At 40.9% G+C, this 21,213-nt stretch overlaps 1 protein-coding gene and 1 long non-coding RNA gene across 4 annotated transcripts in view; both read left to right on the top strand.

Moving 5' to 3' along the window:
* The window catches only part of LOC115289861, a 111,099-nt gene extending 94,567 nt beyond the window's left edge, over positions 1 to 16,532 (top strand). The window contains exon 3 of the long non-coding RNA XR_003907845.1: positions 16,496 to 16,532. This is a non-coding gene — a long non-coding RNA (uncharacterized LOC115289861). The remainder of the gene's footprint in view (positions 1 to 16,495) is intronic.
* A 3,513-nt stretch (positions 16,533 to 20,045) lies between these two features.
* The window catches only part of XPO1 (exportin 1), a 44,328-nt gene continuing 43,160 nt past the window's right edge, over positions 20,046 to 21,213 (top strand). The window contains exons 1-2 of one of the 3 annotated variants that reach the window (XM_029937440.1): positions 20,046 to 20,287; positions 21,019 to 21,127. The gene's annotated coding sequence lies outside the window, so the exon portion shown is untranslated. Of the gene's footprint in view, positions 20,288 to 20,639; positions 21,128 to 21,213 lie in introns of those variants that run through there. The other 2 variants (XM_029937441.1, XM_029937439.1) reach the window with 2 other exon arrangements.

Genomic DNA, 21,213 nt, shown 5'->3' with positions numbered 1-21,213 from the left:
TGGCTCAGTCGGTTAAGCCTCCGACTTCGGCTCAGGTCAGATCTCACGTTCGTGGGTTCGAGCCCCACATCAGGCTCTGTGCTGGCAGCTAGCTCAGAGCCTGGAGCCTGCTTCCGGTTCTGTGTCTCCTTCTCTCTCTGCCACTCCCCCTCTCATGCTCTGTCTCTCTCTGTATCAAAAATAAATAAAACATTAAAAAAAAAAAGAAATGTAGAGAGCAAAGCAAAGGAATTAGATGAGAGAGGCTTTATGACATTGTATAGTAGACTTTCAAATATGCGTCATTGGGGCACCTAGCTAGCTTAGTTGGTGGAACATGTGACTCTTGATCTTGGGGTTGTAATTTTGAGCCCCACTTTGGGTGTAGAGACTACTTTTAAAAATATTTAAACAATTATTCATCAGTATAGTATTTTTTTTTTGCCTGTATTATTTTTTTTCTTTTTACAAATTGGTAACCAGTTATCCTAATTTCAAATGATTAAGCCCACAAACTCTGGAGCCAAATTGCCTGGGTTTAAGTCTTGCCCTGTCACTTTCTAGCTATATGGACAACCTTGAATAAGTTATTTACCCTCCTTGTGCCTCATTTTCCTCATTAGTTAAGTAGCATCTATCTCCTAGGATTAAAATAAAATGACAATCATTTGGATTGATATACTTAAGGAATTTAGAGGAGTTTTAGGTAGAGAGTATATTCCACATAAACAATAGTTTTTATTAGAATTAGAAAAATTTCCCCAATTATGTTGTTTGCCTTTTGTTATTATATATCATCTTCCTATTTGCAGTTGAGTATATTTCTGTGCTACTTATTTACCTATTTATCTTGCACTTATACCACACTATTTGATTTATTATTGCTTTATAATATATGTTAAAATCTCTAGGAGTGAAATCTACCCCTATGACTCTTTTGTTTTTAGAATTAAAACACATATATATGTGCATATTCATGATGTTACTTTTTATCTATGTTTAAAAAATTTTTTTTTACATTTATTTATTACTGAGAGAGCACGAATGGGAGAGGGGCAGCAAAAGGAGACACAGAATCTAAAGGAAGCTCCAGGCTCTGAGCAAGCTGTCAGCACAGAGTCTCACGCAGGGTCTGATCCTAAACCGCAAGATTATGGCCTGAGTCAGTTGCTCAACTGACTGAGCCACCCAGGCACCCTAATTTGTTATTTTTATACATGAACTTAATACTTTCTCAAATTTAAAGTGGCATTGCTTTGCTTTAATGGCATTAAACCTATAAAGTAATTTGATAGGAGTGCCTGGGTGGTTCAGTTGTTTAAGCATTGGACTCTTGATTTCAGCTCAGGTCATAATCTCATGGTTCGTGAGTTCGAGTCCTAAATCGGGCTCTGTGCTGACAATGTCGAACTTGCTTGGGGTTTTCCCTCTCCTCTCTCTCGGTCCCTACCCCCGCTTGTGTGTGCACAAATGCACTCTTCCTCTCTCAAAATAAATAATAAATAAACATTTAAAAAATACTTTGATAAGTGACCTCTTTCAAATATATAATTTCCTCATCTGATAATCTGTTCTGCTTCTATTTATGTAAGTCTTCTTTTAATAATGAAGACTTGAATAAAATGTTATGTTTTTCTTCCTATAGATAATACTCTTTCCTTGCAAAATTACTTCTAGGTACTTTGTATTTTGTGTAGTTATTGTAAAGAAAGTCTTATTTTTTTTTTATTCCTACTACATAGAAAACTGGTCTTATTGTGTATATTTTATGTTATATTCTTATTGGGCCCAACACTATTTTCCGTTTCCTTTATCTGTAAATATTCATTTAATTTTATTAATTTGAATCAATTTTTAAAGTTATCTAGATACATAATTATGTTTAAACAATGATGTATTGCCTTCTCCTTTTGAATATTTTTATATCATATCCAATACATGTTTGTTGGATTGCTTAGAACTTTGAACACAATATTATAGAAAAGTGGCTGCAGCTTAGGTAATAGGCAGAAGCTAAACTCCTTTATCTAGAAAAAACTTTTATCGAAACCAAAGAAAAAACCAACAAGAGAAAAATGGACAAAAGATGTGAACAGACAGTTCAGAGAGAAGGAAATACAAACTCTTAAACATAAGAAAAAAAGTTCAACTTCACTTAAAATGAGAAAAACGCTGCAGCGCCGTATTGCAGCCATTGGATTGTCAAATAACCGAAGTCTCCTAACACTCTGTGTTGAGAGGCTGTGGGAAAACAGGTGCGCTCATCCACTGCGAGTAGGAATGTAAATTGATTTAATCCCTTTAGAGGAAAATTTGGCATATCTATCCAAATTACAAATACATCTGTCCTTTGACCCAGTGATAAACACTACCCCTAGGAATTAACTCTGTGCATGTACTTCCACACGTGCTAAGTGACCTATGTACGAGACTCTTCATTACAGTATTGTTTGTGGTATGAAAAATTGGAAACAATCCAAATGTCTCTCAATAAAGATCAGGTTAAATAAATTGTAGTGTATCCATGAAATGGAATACTATGCTCCCAAGAAAGAACGATGTACTGATGATACAGAAAGATCTTCAAGACATATGTACATCACTAACTGAAAAACAAAGGGCAGAATGGTGTGTGTGGTATACTATCTTTTGTGAGAAAAAAAGATGCCAGGTAAGAATATATATGTTTTTATTTGTATCTTCATACAAATATGATGCTGAAAAACAAGGGGCAGCAATCCAGCAATCCAGGTTATGAACCAATAGGAGACAGGAGTAGGAGACTTTTAACTGAACCTGCTTACTTTTTAAAAATGTTTGAATCATGAGAATGCATTGTCTGCAAGAAAAACATGCAGAGGAAAAACACGTGTTTACATTACATACTCAACATTTCAGTTTTTTAAATCAGTTTTTATGTTGGCTACTATGGCTTGTAAGGTGTTAGCAGGGCATGGAGAAGTGGCTGGACATACTAATAAGGACTCACTGTATTTCAGCTGTTGTGTCTCTGTGTAACTTTCTGCTTTGGTACCAGAAGACTGGATAAGCTAGGCTCAAATATTGGTTATGCTCTTGGGCGAGTTTCTTACCACCACATGGGGCTGTCATGAGGATTGAATGAGGGAGATACAGGTTTTAGTTCAGAGCCTGGCATTTGGTAAGTGGAAATGCTTGATGTCATATTTTCTTATAGTTGCAAGGTACCCACCACCCACTTCCCTTCAAAGTACTTACATTGTGTGGTAGCACTTTATTCGCAAGTCTGATCTCTTAAGGACAAACCCCCCCTGTCTTACTTGGGTCTTTTCCTGAAGTACCCAACACATTGTCTTGTATGTAGTAGACTGGAGTATGCATATAATAAATGTGTGTTCTTTCATTCAACAAAGATTGATTGAGGGGCACCTAGGTGGCTCAGTAGTTTGAGCATCTGACTTTGGCTCAGGTTGTGATCTCAAGGTTTGTGAGTTCCAGCCCTGCATCAGGTTCTATGCTGACAACTCAGAGCCTGGAGCCTTCATCAGGTTCTGTGTCTCCTTCTCTCTCTCTCTCTCTCTCTCTCTCTCTCTCTCTCTCTCTGCCCCTCCTCTGCTTGTGCTCTGTCTATGTCTCTCTCTCTATCTAAATTATTTTTTTATTTAAAAAAAAATCTATTGTTTGGCCAGTTATGATGCTTGCTACTGAGCACTGAAGAGACATGTGGTCCTGTCAACAGTCTAGCAGAGAGACAGACATTCAGCAGATCCTTGACTGCAGTGCACTGGTGTGTCCCACACGTCTTCTTTCCATCCTACCCCACCTGCTGCAACCCCTCTGAAGTCTCACAGGACTTTATAAGAAATATTAAGGGGTGCCTGGGTGGCTCAGATGGTTAAGCATCCGACTTCGGCTGAGGTCATGATCTCATGGTTTGTGAGTTTGAGCCCTGTGTTGGGCTCTGTGCTGACAGCTCAGAGCCTGAAGCCTGCTTTGGATTCTGTGTCTCCCTTTCTCTCTGCCCATCTCATGATCATGCTCTCTCTCTCTCAATGGTAAATAAACATTAAAAAAAATTTTTTTAAATAACTAAATGTGTAGTTCTGGCAGAGGAGCAAAGGCAGATATGGAAACTGAGGAATATTCAAAGAAAGCCAGTTTCAATATTAACTAGTGTGATTTGTACAGTAACTCTACGGCTGCCTTAAGCATTTGAAATCAATCTGAATAACAGTTCAGAAAGTGGTACTCTTGGAATTGTAACGTCATTATAATGTCATTAGGGAGTTTCTTTTCTAACAATAGCTGTTAACTTGGCTAAAGTTAATAGAATTAAAATGATGTTAACAACAGATTCCATTAGTCTTAACAAAAGAAAAATAAACTAATGCACAGTTTAACTTTTCTTTTTTTTTATGTTTTATTTATTTATTTTTTTGATACAGAGAGAGAAAGAGCATGAGAGGGGGAGGGGCAGAGAGAGAAGGAGACACAGAACCCGAAGCAGGCTCCAGGCTCTGAGTTAGCCCTCAGCACAGAGCCTGACACAGGGTTCGAACCCACAAACGTGAGATCTGACCTGAGCCGAAGTCGGAGGCTTAACCAACTGAGCCACCCAGGCGCCCCACTAATGCACAGTTTAAAACTCTGGAATTGTTTTTATTCTGTACTTCATTTTATAAAGCATTTGACATTAGGGCTAATATAGGTGCTGTGTTAATGTTTGGAATATGTCTCTTTAGAAGGTTATGATTTTAGGGGGAAATATCTGGTTTTTTTTTCTTCTGGTGACTTTCTAAAAAGGGGGAAAATACTTTGTTTTATGATATAATTAGAGCTGTAGATCTCAAATGTGATACTTCAAGCTGTGTAAACCTGAATGAATAAAAATTCTAGGGGCACCTGGGTAGCTCAGTGGGTTGAGCATCCGACTCTTAATTTCAACTCAGGTCATGATCCCAGGGTTGTGAGATCTAGCCCTGTGTTGTGCTCCATGTTGAGCATAGAGCCCGCTTGGGATTCTCCCTCTCTCTCACTCTGCCCCTCTTCCCCACTTACATTCTCTCCCCAAAATAAAAATTTAAAAATTCTAGGCAGGGGAGGCGGGGGGGATGGGTTAGCGCCCTTGCGAACTCGGGTCCCTGGGCTGAGTGTGGGCGGTGGGCCGCGGGCGACAGCCAGTGATACTGTCATCGAGTCGTCGGGTCAGATTCAGCGGCCGTTTGCTGAGCGTCCGCTATGTGCGAGGCGTCCCTGGGGTGCACGGTAATCTTCCCAAGGGCTCTGAGGCCAGGGCGCATCCCTGGGACCACTGCTCCCCTACCGCGGCCCCCGCTTAGCCGCGCCCGGGCTTCCTAGTCTGCTGAGGAGCGGGACCGAGGCCTCAGAGGATCTCCGCCCTTTGTGCCGCACACAACGGGATGGCCGTGTTCCAGGTGAGCTCCTCCTTGACCCCTACTTCGTGTGCGTTAACTCGAGGCAGCTTTGGGACACCTACATTTTCCCCTTGGCAGTTCTGTCACCCCCCTCTGCTGCGGCTGTTTTCTGTGCACGCTGTCATCCTCCTCCGCGTTCTCCAGTCCTTCCCCTCGCCACAACCAATAAAAATTAAAAAAAAAAAAAAAACAAAACAAGAAAAGAGAGCAAGAAAAAAAAAATTCTAAAGACAAAGATCAAGATTTTAAATGTCTCATTAAAACACATTTCCTCACCAGAGGGAGAGGCTGCAAACACCTTTTAAACACTGGAATCTCCTGTCAAAGTGACTCGATGAGGTTGATCCCACCCTCTGCAACAAAATTATTCTTTGACTCTGAGGGGTAGCTATTTGGTCATTGTAGAGAGGTTGAATTTTTTTTTTAAACAAGAAAAATTGTATTTTGATGAAGTGGCAAACATTTTATCTTACTACTATATAAAAGCCAAATTTGTCATGGTTATAATTTATCAACAAATAAAAGAGTCATGAGAGCAGTGTGTCTTGGAATGGCGGAGAGTGCCTGGACCACGGACTGCACACAGGCGTTCTGAAAGGTCTCTCCCCACCCACTGACCAGTAAATAATAATAAGAGTAGTAGTAGTAGTCATAGTTGTAGTCATAGTCGTTGTAGTAGTGGTAGCAATAGTAATAATAATATAATGTATCGAGTGCTTAATAAATGGGAGGCAGTTTTTTTTTAAGTTTATTTATTTATGTTTAGTTATCTGTACACCCAGTGTGGGGCTCAAACCCACAACACTGAAATCAAGAGCCACACATTCTTCAACTGAGCCAGCTAGGCACCCAAAAATGGAAGGCACTTTGACATAAACATTACGAGTATTACATGTATTAACCACAATTCTCACAATGACCTTGTGAAGAGGGTTCTGTTGTTATCCTCACTTTATGAATGGGGAGGCAAGGTCAACTTGCACAAAACCACAGAGCTAGAAGGTAGTAGAGCTGGGACATAAAATCAGACATCTGTCCCTAGAGCCTTTAATCACTATACTTTTTCTTCAATGTGCGTTGATTGAAGCTGAGGTTTTCAAGCAGCAGGCCACAGCCCATCACTTTAGTGGATCTTTTAAAACTGAAATTGAATAGAATAGAACTGAAAATATCAGAGTGCATTGCAGTCAGTATGGAAAGCAATGTTTCATGAAACTACCATCCTGTTTCAGTCATTTATATGAGACATGTAGATTGGGTCACAATGAAAAACGTATTTTTTTTCTTACTGTGGGTTGAAGTAAAAAATCTTTGCAAACCTGCTAACCTCAGGTATGGTTGATATTATTTTTCAAATTATCTTATCAACAATATTGAATTGACTAGTCTCTTAAATTTTCTTTACAAAATAAATTGTAAAAAATTTGAGAAAGATCATTTAATTTTCATCTGCCATTTAAAAACTTGAGGGCTCCTGGGTGGCTTGGTCAGTGGAGCATCCAATTCTTGGTTTTGGCTCAGGTCATCATCTCACAGTTCATGAGTTCAAGCACCACATCAGGCTCTGTGCTGATGGTGTAGAGCCTGCTTGAGATTCTCTGTCTCCCTCTCTCTCTACCCCTTTCTGACTCCTGCTCGCTCTCACTCTCCATCTCTCTCTCTCTCTCTCAAGCTAAATAAATAATAATAAAAATAAAATTTAAAAAAACTTGAAGTGCCTGGGTGGCTCAGTCAGTTGAGCAGCCAACTCTTCATCTCAGCTCAGGTCATGATCTCACGGTTCATGGGCTGGAGCTCAGTGTCAGGTGTGCTGCCTGCTTGGGATTCTCCGTCTCCCTGTCTCTGTGCCTCTCCCCCTCCTTGTGCATGTGTGTGCTCTCTCTCCCTCTATCAAAAATAAATAAATAAACATTAAAAAATTAAAAAGGTGACCAACTAAAAGTAAAAACGCAAAAAATGAACAAAACCCCTAGAAATAAAAGTAGGCAAAAAAATTAGGACCACAAAAATTAATAATTGAAAGTTCATTTGGTGAAGCCCTTATCTTTCAATTAAAACAAAAATTTGAACATCACAGTTCAAACTGTTCCCATCTTTGGTCCTTTTTGTTGTGCTTTTTAATATTTTCAAACAAGTAAAGTTGGAGTAATGCATTTTTAGGTTAAATTTTTCAGGTAAGATAATGTTGCTGTCATAAGTTCCGTTTTTAGAAAACTGATTCTGTTAGTTGACAATTAGATTTTATAATGTGTTTTTTAGTGGTTTGCTACTGTGTGTAGCACAGATCTTTTTCCATGTTTTATTATTTTTTTTAATACTTATTTTGGGGGGAGAGAGAGAGAGAGAGAGGGGAAGAGAGAATGTGTGGAGGAGGGGCAGAAAAGAGCAGGGGGGTGGGGTGGGAACAGAGGATTGGAAGCAGGACAGCAGAGAGCCAGATGCAGGTCTTAAGCTCATAAACCAAGCCTATGAACAGAGCCTCGAGATCTTGATTTGAGTCAGTCAGAGGCTTAAAAGACTGAGCCAACCAGGTGCCCCTGCTTGTTTTAGAAAAGAATCTATGCTTCTTTTTCAATTTATCACCAAGAGTTATACAAATGGAAAAGATGAATTAGCATTTGTGACTTTGTTTCTTTTTTGTGTGTCTGATTAGTTATGACCTTGTTTGAAAATGTTTTTGACGGGATATTGAACTGCAAAATTTAAACTTTTGTCATCACTTCTTTGTGGAAATAAGTAGGTAAAGGTTGAGAAATGAATCAAAGCTCTCATTATGTAGGCTAAATGTGTTTATTATGTTAAGATTATTGCTGATTTCCAATAGTTGGTTATTGATTAACTATAATGCCCTCTTCCATCACCTCCAATATATCTCTTTGTCGTTTGGTTTGCTCTGTAACTTCAGGAATCATAGTTCAATATTTTATGAGTTACAAGAAGATTTCCAGAGGGAATCTGAAAAGTGTTCAGGATTTTTCTCTGTGGAAAGCACAGAACATCATTTCTGACATTTCTGACATATATAAGTGACAGGATTTCTCCAAACAAATATAGCACACAGCATACAGTAATAGCATACGATATACTTTTACATTGCTTTGGACAAGGAATTTCCGTGTAATAGAATTCTATGTGGCTAGTTGCACAGACTTTTCTCTTGGTATAAATTGTGTAAAATGAGATCCTTTTAAGCACTTGCTCTAAAATAAGAGTCTCCAGGGGGCGCCTGGTGGGCTTATAAGGAACAGCGTGCTACTCTTGATCTTGAGATTCTAAGTTTGAGCCCCACGTTGGGGGTAGAGATTACTTTTAAAAATAAGTAAAAACTTTAAAAAATTAAAAAATAACAGTCTCCTTTCTTCTGAGGGGTAATAGGAAATTTTATACCTAGATTATATTTACCTCTTTTGACAAAAATACTCCATAAGCTAGCCTTTTTGGTCCTCTTTTCAGGCCTAACACGACTACTTTGATAAACGTTTTTGTTTAGAGTCTTTTCTAGATCTAAGTCGAGTTATATGTTTGTTTGCTTTTTAAGAGTAAGGATTTATCAGCTCTACCTGGGGATAGCTATAAAAAATTCATTCATTAACTTATGTAATCAACAGGTATCTGTTCAACACCTAATCAATAGGTAGGCACCCAAGGTAACTTAGTGAAATAAAAAGACATCTTCTGCAGTGTTTCTGTTCTTCAGAAGTTTATCACTCAGTTGGGGAGAGAAGATGTAGGCAGCACCACGTTAACATATGTCCTTAACATTTCCTGAACCTTCCCATTTCCTGCCAGCCCAAGAGGATGCTCAATCAGTTCAAGGCCATCATGAGCTCTTCCTTGGTGTTCTGAATAGTCACTCTAATGTACCTCCTTGTTGCCAGTCTTGTTTGTTTCCAATCTATTCTTTACAATAATCTTCCTGAAATGCAAATCCAATTACCCCCTTTACTAAAACCCACTGGTGATTTGCTGTTGTCCTCAAGATAAAGTCCAAATTGTCAAACTCCCTGGATCTCTTCTTGCTTCTCTTTTTATTCCATTTCTAAGTATTCTCCTTCTTCCAATATGTTTTCCAGCCATTCTAAATTCCCTTCAGGAGCCCTTATTCACCATGCTTCTCTTCCCTCATGTTGTTCTCCCTGCTTGGAAGGTCATTTGTAGATATGTGTTCATTAATTCATTTATTCACTCAAGACATCTTGAATTTGTGGGGCGCCTGGGTGGCTCAGTCGGTTAAGCATCCGGCTTCGGCTCAGGTCAGATCTCATGGTTCGTGGGTTTGAGCCCCGCGTCGGGCTCTGTGCTGACAGCTAGCTCAGAGCCTGGAGCCTGTTTCAGATTCTGTGTCTCTCTCTCTCTGACCCTCCCCTGCTCCAGCTGTCTCTCTCTGTCTCTCAAAAATAAAATAAAAAGCAATAAAAAGAAAAAATTTAAGACATCTTGAATTTGTAAGATGTGACTGCATGTTCAGTTCTGTGCACCATCCTGGAATTTCTTGCTGGAGTCAGGAGACAGACGTGTAAGCAGGACATTATATTGCAGTAAGCAAATCCCATGATGGATGCAGGCACAGGAACTGTGGGGGTCATGGATAAACTCAAGTCCAGGGAATCAGTGAAGGCTCTGGAGGGAGGAAGGGAGGGAAGAACAGTCTGGATGGGGGAAGTAGCACACGTGAAGGCCTACAGCTATGAGACTTATTCTGGGGAATGGCAATCAGCAGGGCCTGAGTAGATGGTGTGCAAACATCAGAGATAAACAGAACTGGGGGAGGCAGGGCTCAGTCATCAAGGGCCTTGCCTGATGTGTTAGGGGGTTGGGGTTTCTTTTCTTGTGAGGTATTGGGTCACCACTGAAGGGTTTTCTAGAAGTGGAAGGGCACAGTCACATTTGTTTTTTAATGTTTATTTATTTTTGAGAGAGAGAGACAGACAAACAGACAGAGCATGAATAGGGAAGGAGCTGATAGAGAGGGAGACAGAATCTGAAGCAGGCTCTAGGCTCCTAGCTGTCCACACAGAGCTTGATGTGAGACTCGAACTCACAAACCCTGAGCTCATGACCTGGGCTGAAGTCAGATGCTCAACCTACTGAGCCACCCAGAGCCTGCTTAAGATTCTCCCTTTCTCTCTCTGCCCTGTCCCCCACTTGCCCCTCCCTATAAAAAAAAAAGAAAGATTTTCAAATTCTTCAGCTTTCATGGATCTCAGGATAAGTTAAACATTTTCAAATATTAAAATACATTAAAATGCTTTTTTTATAGAATGTGTTCAGTACGCTAGATCTCTATAGATAAAGACAAGTGTCATGAAATAATCATCAGGATAAATCAGGAAGAAATCATTTTAACTTGAATTTATACTGTCATACATTTTCTGTGTTCCTGGAATTATGGCACAACCTAAATTTCCCTGAATATAAGTATTTTAAAAATCTTACTTTTTATTTTTTTGGTTTAAATTGTTATTTTTTTTATTTTGAAAGAGAGAGAGCACAAGCGGGAGAGAGGGGAGAGGGGCAGGAGAGGGAGAGGGAGTGGGGAGAGAGAGAGAGAGAGAGAGAGAGAGAGAGAGAGAGAGAGAGGAGAGAGAGAATATCCCAAGCAGGCTCTACGCTCAATGGAGAGCCCAATGTGGGGCTTGAACTCTGGAACTGTGTGAACATGACCTGAGCAAAAATCAAGAGTCAGTCACTTAATCAACTGAGCCACCCAGGAGACCCAAACCTTGCTTTTTATTTTATCAAACATTCAAACATTTAGAAATTTGAGTTACCTCTGGCCTTATTTCTGACTTATTTAATGCTATTTACACATGTAAAGCATCTGGCAAATAGTAGATACTGATAAATGGTAATTTACTGGGCAATTTTCTTATAAACAATTATTACTATTTGATTTCCAGCAGATGACTGTATCCAACTAGAAAAACCAGTAAGTGTCCAAGATTAAGAGCTCTGTAAAGAAACCACTTTGTTACCTCCAAATGTACTGTGGAAATGTGTTGTCATTTTTGTTGTTGTTGTTGTTAAGTGTTGAGTAAGAGGAGAGTTTTAATTGGATTTCTTCAATTCCACGAGTGCCCTCTCCTTTTTTCTCTGGCTTTCTGAAGGTGTGAAGATGGACAGGAAGAATGAATGTATGTATGTACGAAGATTTTTTTCCCACTTCTGTTCAACTGAACAATTGTTATAAAAGGAACCTGTAGAGGAGGATATTATGATCTCACGCTTACCCATATATACTCTTTTCTGCATATCTTAGGTAAATGGCATACAGCCTCATCCACAGAGGACTGGAATTACTGAAATTATTATTATAATAGCCCATACAGTTATGTAACGCTTTTCACTTCTCTTTTCATGTGAAAAGTGGTTTAAATATTATTCATTTGAAAATCTTCAATTTCTAGTTACATTGCAAATAAAATGTTGTACTGGCAAGTCATACCAAATCATTCATTTTTTTAAGCTTATTTATATATTTATTTGGTTATCTCTACACTCAGTGTAGGGCTTGAATTCATGATCCTGAGATCAAGAATTGACTGTTCTTCTGACTAAGCCAGCTAGGCATCTCAAAAACATTGTATTTTTAAAATATGTTTGTTTATTTTTGAGATAGAGCATGAGCAGGGGAGGGGCAGAGAGAAAGGGAGACACAGGATCAAAAGCAGGCTCTGTGCTGACAGCAGACAGCCCAGTGTGGCGCTTGAACTCACAAACTGTGAGATCATAACCTGAGTTGAAGTCAGGTGCTTAACCAACTGAGCCACCCGGACCCCCCCCCAAATAATGTATTTATAATGAGCCCATTATGAATTTGCACATAGCATGCCCCAAACATTATTTTTGGGACCTTCACAGTACAAATTCTTAAAGAATCTTTGTTCCCATCCCACCCCAGCAAGACACTACAGTAGCATAATCTAGTTCCTTATTACTCAGTGTGGTCCACGGACCATCAGCATTAGCATCCTCATTTCCTGGGAGTTTGTTAGAAATGCAGAATTTCAGCTTTTCCCTAAACCTACTGAATCATAATCTGCATTTCAATGGGTTCCCCAGGCAATTCATATATACAGGAAAGTTTGAGAAACACTGATCTAGTTGAGGTTCAGCTTTTGTTTTCCTCCAGTGAGCCAAGATAACTTCAACTATTTTATACACAGATCAGAGTTCCGGTGGATTTTTTTTTTGAAGTATACTTGACACACAATGTTACATTAGTTTCAGATGTTTCACAACATAGTGATTCCACAACTCTACACATTACACTCTGCTCATAAGTGCAGCTACCATCTGTCCACACACACGTGCACTATTGATATTTTGGGCTGAAATAATTCTTTGCTGTGGAGGCCTGTCCTATACACGCAGGATATTTAGCAGCACCCCTGGCAGCAGCCCACTAGATGCTAGTAGCACCTTGTCCCCAGCCACTTGTAACTACCAACAATGTCTTTGTATTAGTCATTATTGCACTTGTTTTTATTATTTCCTTCACCTGCTGGTCTATCTAGGCTTTAATGTGCTGTGCCTGAATCTGACATTGGCTAACAATGTTGTTTTGTGAGGCAACGTTTAATTACTAAACATCTGCATGGGGGCAAAATTGCCCCCTATAGAGAATCACTGAAATAGAGCCACTAATTTTGCTAGTTTCTTCATGTCTTCTAAAGAAAGAGCATGTGACAGAACAGTTTTTATTGTTATAATCTATTTTCACTTTATTAGATGAGAAAAAGGTTTTGAAACATAATTTTTAATAAGATATTATCAAAATTTGATATTACTATTGTTTGTTTTTCAAGTTTTCTGCTAATGGTGATAATACCCGAACTTCTTGTGATCAGACAAATGAGTCAGACCTACTAAGTGTAGAATTAAAGGAAGTCAAATGGGCCTTCCTTGGAGTGGCATCTAGTGGCCTCTCTTGTTCAGAGTTCTGGACTTAATAGAATTTCACATCTGGTGATGTCTTCTCATAAACATTGATTTCCAGGACTTCATTTTATTATAAAAGCCAAAAGAGATTAATTTGTAAATTCAACAAATATTTATTAAGCACAACTTAGAAGTTGGCACAAAGCCCCTGCCTTTAAGGAATGTATGGGTGATGGAAAATTGAGATCCTAATTCTACCACACTCCCCTCCAACTGTTGCTTTTCCAGCCAATCTCAGAAAACAAGAACTCCTCCCTTCTAGTCACTGAGGTCAGAATCCATGGAGTCGGCCTCGAATCCTCTCTTTCTCACAGATCCCAGTCCAATCCTATAGGAAGTCTTTTGATTCTACTTTCAAAATATATTTAGAATTTGAGTACTTCCATGACTACCACTCTGGGCCAAGCCACAGTCAATCCCTGGATGAATACGGTCTCCTAACTGCTCTCCCTAGTTCTATCCTTGCTTCTAGGTTATTTTTATCACAGCATCTAGAGTGATCCTGTTAAGATTTGAAGTCAGATCAAGTCATTTCTCTGTTCAATCACTTGGGTGGCTTCCAGTCTCACTGAGAAAACAAGCCAATGCATTTGCAGTGGCCTACAGGAAGGCCCTGCACCATCTGCCTCCCTAACTGGCCCCTTTATTGCTATGACTTCATCTCTCTCTTGCTCAGTCAGCTCTGATCACAACTCTGGCCTCCTTGATAAAGATTTAACAAGGGGTGTCTGGGTGGCTCAATCAGTTAAGCATCCGACTTTGGCTCAGGTCATGATCTCACAGTCCGTGAGTTTGAACCACATGTCAGGCTCTGTGCTGACAGCTCAGAGCCTGGAGCCTGCTTTGGATTCTGTGTCTCCCTTTCTCTCTGCCCCTTCCCTTCTCACATTCTCTCTCTGTCTCTTTCTCTCTCTCTGTCTCTCTCAAAAATAAATAAACAGAAAAAAAAAAGATTTAACAATAAAAGCTCTGAAGAGAAAATGTCATGGATTTTAGCTGACTTCTATAGTATGAGTACTCCTACCATGGCCAATGTCAGACTACCAATATGATGTCACAAAATGTCGAAACATGTACAGTAGCATATCATTACATAGTATTTCCATCATGCAACACTGATGTAAGTAATCTCAAGAGTATAGGTAATAGTTAAGTGCAATAATGTAATTAGGAAGTGATGACTTTTGAGGATTTACTATCTTTGTAATATAGTTTGTTTAATAGTGTATGGAGTTTAATTTTTCATACAGCTCTGCTTGACAACCAGCTTGCAAAATTCCTGAAAACTTAACAATTGGTTCCCAGGTCTGACTCTAGCTCACCACTATAAATAACCCACCAAACATGCTGCTGCCTCAGGCCCATTTTTCCATCTGCCTGGAAAGCTCTTCTAAATACTTGCAAGGACTTCCCATTTCATCTCCTTTATGTCTTTTTTTGAGTGTTACGTTTTAGGTGACACCTTCCCTAGCCACCTTGTCTAGGGAACCCAGAAGTCCTCATTTCAATATCTTGATTCATTTTTAACCTTAGTACTTACCTCCATATAACACACCATTTCTCTGACTTATTATTTACTTACAGTGTCGTCTGATAGACTCAAAACCCATTGAAGGTAGAAATTTTTATAGGATTTGTTTCCTCTCAAATCCTCATCCTTTAGAATAGTGACCACTAAGCACTCAATACGTGTTGGATGAATGGATTAGTGTCCCCTCTTCATTTCCTTTGTTAACTTACTTATCCTTTTCTTTTTTAAATTAAATTAAATTAAATTAAATTTTATTTATTTATTTATTTTTAAGAGAGATGGTGCAAGTGAACAAGGAGCAGAGAGAGAAAGAGAGAGAGAGAGAAGTGGAGCTCACTCAGTGTGTGGCTCATGCTCACCCAATGCGGGACTTGAGCTCACCACAAGTGGGGCATGAGCTTACCTTATGTGGAACTCAAACTCACGAACCATGAGATCATTACCTGAGCCAAAGTCAGATATTTAACCGGCTGAGACACCCAGGCGCCAGCATAAGCAGGAGAAGGGCAGAGGGAGAGGAAGAGAGACTCTCAAGCAGGCTCCATGCTCAGACCCCTTCTGTCTCATTCCCACACCCCTGGGATCATGACCTGAGCTGAAATCAAGAGTCTAACAGATGCTCAGACCTGAGCCACCCAGGCACCCCTTAACTTACTCTTCTGATTCTCATTGCTAATAGATAACTATATGTTTGCGTGTGAAAGAAATGGCACATCTTTCCAGGCTACAGATACTAATTCCACCTTCCCTAGTGTTTTATTTTGTTTTACGTATTTTTATTTTTGGCTTAGAAATACAGCTTTGTGGTTTCCTCTGTCATGCTTGAGAATGATCCTAGTTAAATGATATTTAATTTCTCATTTCTCCATGAGTAAGAGAGTCTGGTACCCATTGTTGAATGTCACCTAGCAGAACTGTCTAAATTTCTGACAAACTATAACTCTGAGACGTAGCAGCCTTGTCAGATGTTTTTTGATATGTTCTCAAAAAGGCAGCAACACACACTGAGACAGTTGCTGATTCTGCTCCTGATGGATTTGAGGTTTCATAGACTTCATATAGATAATTTGCTGAGCTCTTGGACACAGAAGATAATTTAGCTCCACAAACAATTTATTCATAATTTTCTATAAACATTCTAGACATTGTAAATTGAGGTAGATAGGAATGGGGTTGTCACTTGGACTATGCCTTCCCAGGTTAATTTTTTCTTGAAAACGGTATCCCTTCTCTCCCATCTCCATCTCTGAGCATCATTCACAATTATGCTGCTGTCCAAGTTACATCAGTAATGTTTTTTAAATCTTTGGTTGTAATGTGACATACTATTTTATGAAATATTTTAAAAAATATTTTTAATGTTTATTTATTTTTGAGCTAGAGTGACAGAGTGCAAGTGGGGGAGGGGTAGACAGAGGTAGACACAGAATATGAAGCGGGCTCCAGGCTCTGAGTTGTTAGCACAGAGCCTGATGTGGGGCTCGAACTCACGAACTGTGAGATCATGACCTGAGCCAAAGTCAGATGCTTAACCTACTGAGCCACTCAGGTGCCCCTGAAGTATTTTTAAGAGCAAATAGAAAAACAATTATTGCCTTATAAGATATTTATAAAGAAATATTTCTTCCAGTGTTTCCTTTCAGGTCTTACAAGTTACAGTCATGCCCTAGTGATTCATTGGAAGAAAAAGACCATGGAATTGTGAATTTGTGCTTAATACATGAATACATCCAGTGAGTCATACTTATGGTATATTCTGTCCATTTTTTTCTGACTGTTAGGAAGAAGTGCAAGTTGGAAGGTCACTGCTGTATCTCTGAGTGCAAAGTGGTATCAGTTTTCTCAAAAAGAGTGAAATGACTGGTTCTCTTTTAAGATAAAAAAAGCAAAACTTTTTTTTGCTATATTATATGGGGATTTATTTTTTTATTTAAAAAAAATTTTTTTATGTTTATTTACTTTTGAGAGAGAGAGAGAGAGAGAGCACAAGCTGGGGAGGGACAGAGAGAAAGGGAGACACAGAATCCAAAGCAAGTTCCAGGCTCTGAGCTGTCCGCACAGAGCCTGACGTGGGACTCGAACTCATGAACCGTGAAATCATGACCTGAGCTGAAGTCAGACACTTAACCAACTGAGCCACCCAGGCACCCTATATGAACATTTGATCTTATTATTTATGCATTCCTTAAAGAGGTCACAGGGGAGATTGTCTTCAGAATCAAAAGTTTAAATTAAAATTCAAAGATTGACTCTGGTGTGATCGTAATAGCAAATATTTTTGGCTTTGATAGGGAATAAACAGGTAGTATTCACATATTGTGGTGGGTATGTAAATTGATACAACCTTTTTAGGGGATACCTTGGCAGTACCTATCACAATAACAAGTATACATGCCTTTCACATAGTTGTTTCACTTTTAGAACGATAACCTAGAAATGTATTCACATTTGTGCCCAAAGATTAATGTCTGGGGATATTCACTGCAGCATTATTTCTAAGAGGAAAAACCAGAAACAGCCCATTGTACTCAGTAGGGAAATGGTTAAATCACTTATGGTACTAAGAAGATGGGGAAGGCTATGGGGCTGTTAACAACGATGAGGTGGATTTATATATTCTGATCTTTTAAGTAAAAAGCAAGTCACTGAAAAATGTGTATGGGATGATGTCATATATATTGAACAAAACACAAAGCAAATATATTTGTAAATGCATAGAAAATATCTCAAAGCATACACACCACCCACTTAACAATTATTTATGGGCAGGAAAAAGAACTGGGGGGACACATAAGGGGGACTTTTACTTTTTACTATAGATACTTCTTTGTTTGAGTTGTTAGCTGTGATCATGTAGTTTTAAATTAAAAATAATTTAAAAAATAGAAATAAGTAGTGTTAAAAAGGAATTCATGAATTTGTTTCTTTTACTTACGATGCATGTTATTGTTTTCTAAGACAATGTGAACTAGGAGAAAGAACACAAACATAAGTTCTGATATTGACTCAATCACTGTGGGACAGTTGTACCTCTGTGTATATGCATGTGTGTTTGAAAAGAGGGAAGTAGGGTGAAATTGCAAAATAATAACTATCTGGCAGGACTGGTATGAGAGTTTACTGAAATAGTGTACAAAAAAAAGTCTCAGCCTGCTAGACAGCTGGCAGGCACTCAATAGTTTACTACCATTTTCTTATTCATAGCCCACTTCAAGGTTTGAAATCTGTTTGATTCCAGTAAATGAAGGTAATGAAAACAGTATCAGATGTGTCAGACCTTTGTTCTGAATCTGATCTTGAAAATACAGTCATCAAACATCTGCTCCTGTCACATCTTTTTATACTTGTTAATAACAAGTTGATATTAAATACTCCATTTTGGCTAACTTCAGGCAAAAATGATGGGCTAAATATTTACATCTGATTCACTACAGACAGAGAGGACCTCTTACAGGGGATGATTTAAAGATGGGATGAAAAGAGACGATTTGAACTTTACAATCCACACAGTGCTTTATGGGTCACACTCTTTCTTCATACTCATTTGATCCTTACATGGATAAGACAGGCATTGATGATGTCAGCCTCACTAAATGGGTGAGAAGGAAACTGAGGCCCAAAGAGGTGAAGTGACTTGCCCAAGGGCACACTCTTGAGTAAAGCCAGGTCTTACTCCCAGTTTTTATTCCTATTATTCTGCCATCTAAAAACAAAAACAAAAACGTGGCCTGGTACAAGAGCTGCAAATGTGGAAGGAAAAGGTTCTAAAAACACAGGACAGGGAAGCCTGCGTGGCTCAGTCGGTTGTGTGACATCGGCTCAAGTCAGGATCTTGGGGTTCATGAATTTGAGCCCTGCATTGGGCTCTGCGCTGACAGCTCAGAGCCCAGAGCCTTCTTCACATTCTGTGTGTGTCTCTCTCTTTCTGCCCCTCTCCCGTTTGCAGTCTGTCTGTCTCTCTCTCAAAAATAAATAAAAACATTAAAAACAAAAACCAGGATAGCTCCAGTCCAGTTGTAATAGAAGTATTACAAATGACTAGTATATGCCAGGTATATTATATATTATGGTTTGATATTATTCAGTTAGGCAGTGAGTAAAAATCTTAGGTCTGAAATATTATTTTGGTAAATACAAGAGTTGAGTTACAATTTTTCCTTATGTGAGGATGATGGAGTTATTCTTAAGTAGTGCATTAATGTTAGCTATTGTTCATTGTTGTGAATATTTGCTGTTGAAATTGTGGCTTAATAAATCATAATTAAACCTCTTGGTGGCACAATGGGCCTAGAAAATTTTGGTGGGTTACTTTCTATTTCTTAAGAAAAACCGGTAAAGCTGATTTGGAGGGCACTTGGGGACAAACGAGAGGCAACCACGTGAAAGGCCACGTGCATGTGACTTTCACAGAAAATACTATTTGGGATGATGAAGAATGTGAAGGGCAGCTAGGGTGAAAAGAAAAGTCAAGAGTAGGGGCAAATCAAGGGCACCTGGTGGGAGGCTGCTGGCATGCACCCTAACCCAGTAAAAATACCGGTTACACCAATTACAGGAATTATAGTGTCTTAGTTTCTAGGAAGGGTTAGTTCTTGGAGCAAACTCTAGCCTGGAGAGACATCTAGTTAAAATTTGAAGGAGTCTTGCCCAGGAACCACTCAGGTACCTTTTCCAAGACTGATACGATCACCACACACCAAGAGTGCACGCCCCCATATCTCACCCCAAATTCTTTCATGCTTATTCTCACTCTCAACTCCCTGGCCCCAAGACTACGCTTTTAAAATGGATGAGAGGCCCGAGGCCTACAACTGGTCTCTCCAGCTTTCTTTTCGCTTTTTTGCTACCCCCACCTCCGATTAAAAAAATAACTGGGTGTGTCCTCCATTCCTAAAGCGCGGTTTCCATCCGAGGGGGCGGGTCTTGATCACCGCGGGCTCAGGCCCCGCAAGGTTGGCGGGAGCAGACGGGGGAGGGCCGGGACAGATCAGGGGAAAGCCGAGTGAATGCTGCCGCGCGCCGCGCTCAAACTCCCGCCGCCACCAGCTCACGAGCTGCGCCCCACCCTCTCCGTCACCAAAGGCGCCGGCCAATGAGCGCGTCGGTAAGGGCGGGCCTGCAGGCTGAGCTTTGGGAGGGGGAGCAGCGGGAGGGGAACGGGAAGTCGAGGGCGGGCTGCGTTTGATTGCCAGGTCGCTCGAACCAATACCTCGCGCGGCTTCTCTTTGCTCTCTTCTCCGCTGGGCACAGCTCTCCGTCTCACCTCCTCCTCTTTCACCCCCCTCCTCGCTCCTTTTCGACCCGCCCCACTTCCCTTCCCCCACTCTGCAGGCAAATCGCTGCTGGAAAGAGGCGGGGGCCGAAGCGGCGGGCTCGTGTGGAGACTTGAGGTGGGATTGACGGGAGATCTGGCCAATAAGAGGTAGGCTGATGGCGCGGCAGTGGCTGGAGCCGGCCAATGGGGAGGCGGGCTGGGGGCGGAGGCCCAGGTTCCAAACGCTCCGCGGCGCCATGGGCTGAAAACTCAACCGAGATGGAATCTCCCAGTCTGAACCGGTTTCAACCGGTTCCGAGTTTGAGGCACTAGGAGGAGGGGGAGAAGCGGCTGCAGCGGCCGCGGCAGGAGCAGCGGGAGCTACAGCATCAGCAAGAGCAACAGTAGCTACAGCCCCGGCGGCGGTGCCTGTTCCAGTCTTTGCTGCTGCAGTCCGTGCAACCACCCAGAGGGGGAGGGGGGAACCACCAGTCGCTGAGGAGAAGGGGGGAAAGTTTAGGCGAGCCTGGGTGGGGGGGCCCAGGGCCGGAGCCGCGTGAGAGAGGGAGTCGTATTTTGGTAGGGGGGAGTCGGACTCCCAACTGGCAGCAGAGCGTCCCCCGACCTTGTGGACTCTGTACCCCCTACTCCTGCCGCTTCTGCTGCCGCCTGTGGCTGTAGGGTCCCCCTGGGGCTGAATCTTTGGGACTTGACCCCTTTCCCCTCCCCCTTCCCTCACTCCCCAGCCAGGCGGGAGCATTTATTCCACGGATTAATTCCCCTCCCTTTTTTGGGGGGGAGGCGGGTGGGTGTGTGTCGTGGGGGGTGTCCCCGAAATAGTAAATATTGTTGAGCTTTTTTTTGCCCTTATCTTCGTTTTTTTAATTTCCTTTTTTAAGGTGGGAAAACTGTGAAACCCACCTTGATTTCCTCCCCTCTCCCCCCTCCCCACCTTCCCTCGCCCTAATCCCCGACAAGGAAAGAAGCAGCAGTTTGTTCTATCTCTGGGTAAGTCGACTGTGTCTTCGGGGCCGAGGGTCGGGCGGCGGCCGGGCGGGAGGAGGCCGGCGTGGGGCGCGGCGGCGGCCGCGGGA

Source organism: Suricata suricatta, chromosome 4 (genome assembly GCF_006229205.1).
Source record: "Suricata suricatta isolate VVHF042 chromosome 4, meerkat_22Aug2017_6uvM2_HiC, whole genome shotgun sequence".
NCBI classification, from domain to species: Eukaryota; Metazoa; Chordata; class Mammalia; order Carnivora; family Herpestidae; genus Suricata; species Suricata suricatta.
This window is presented reverse-complemented; position numbering and strand designations above follow the sequence as displayed.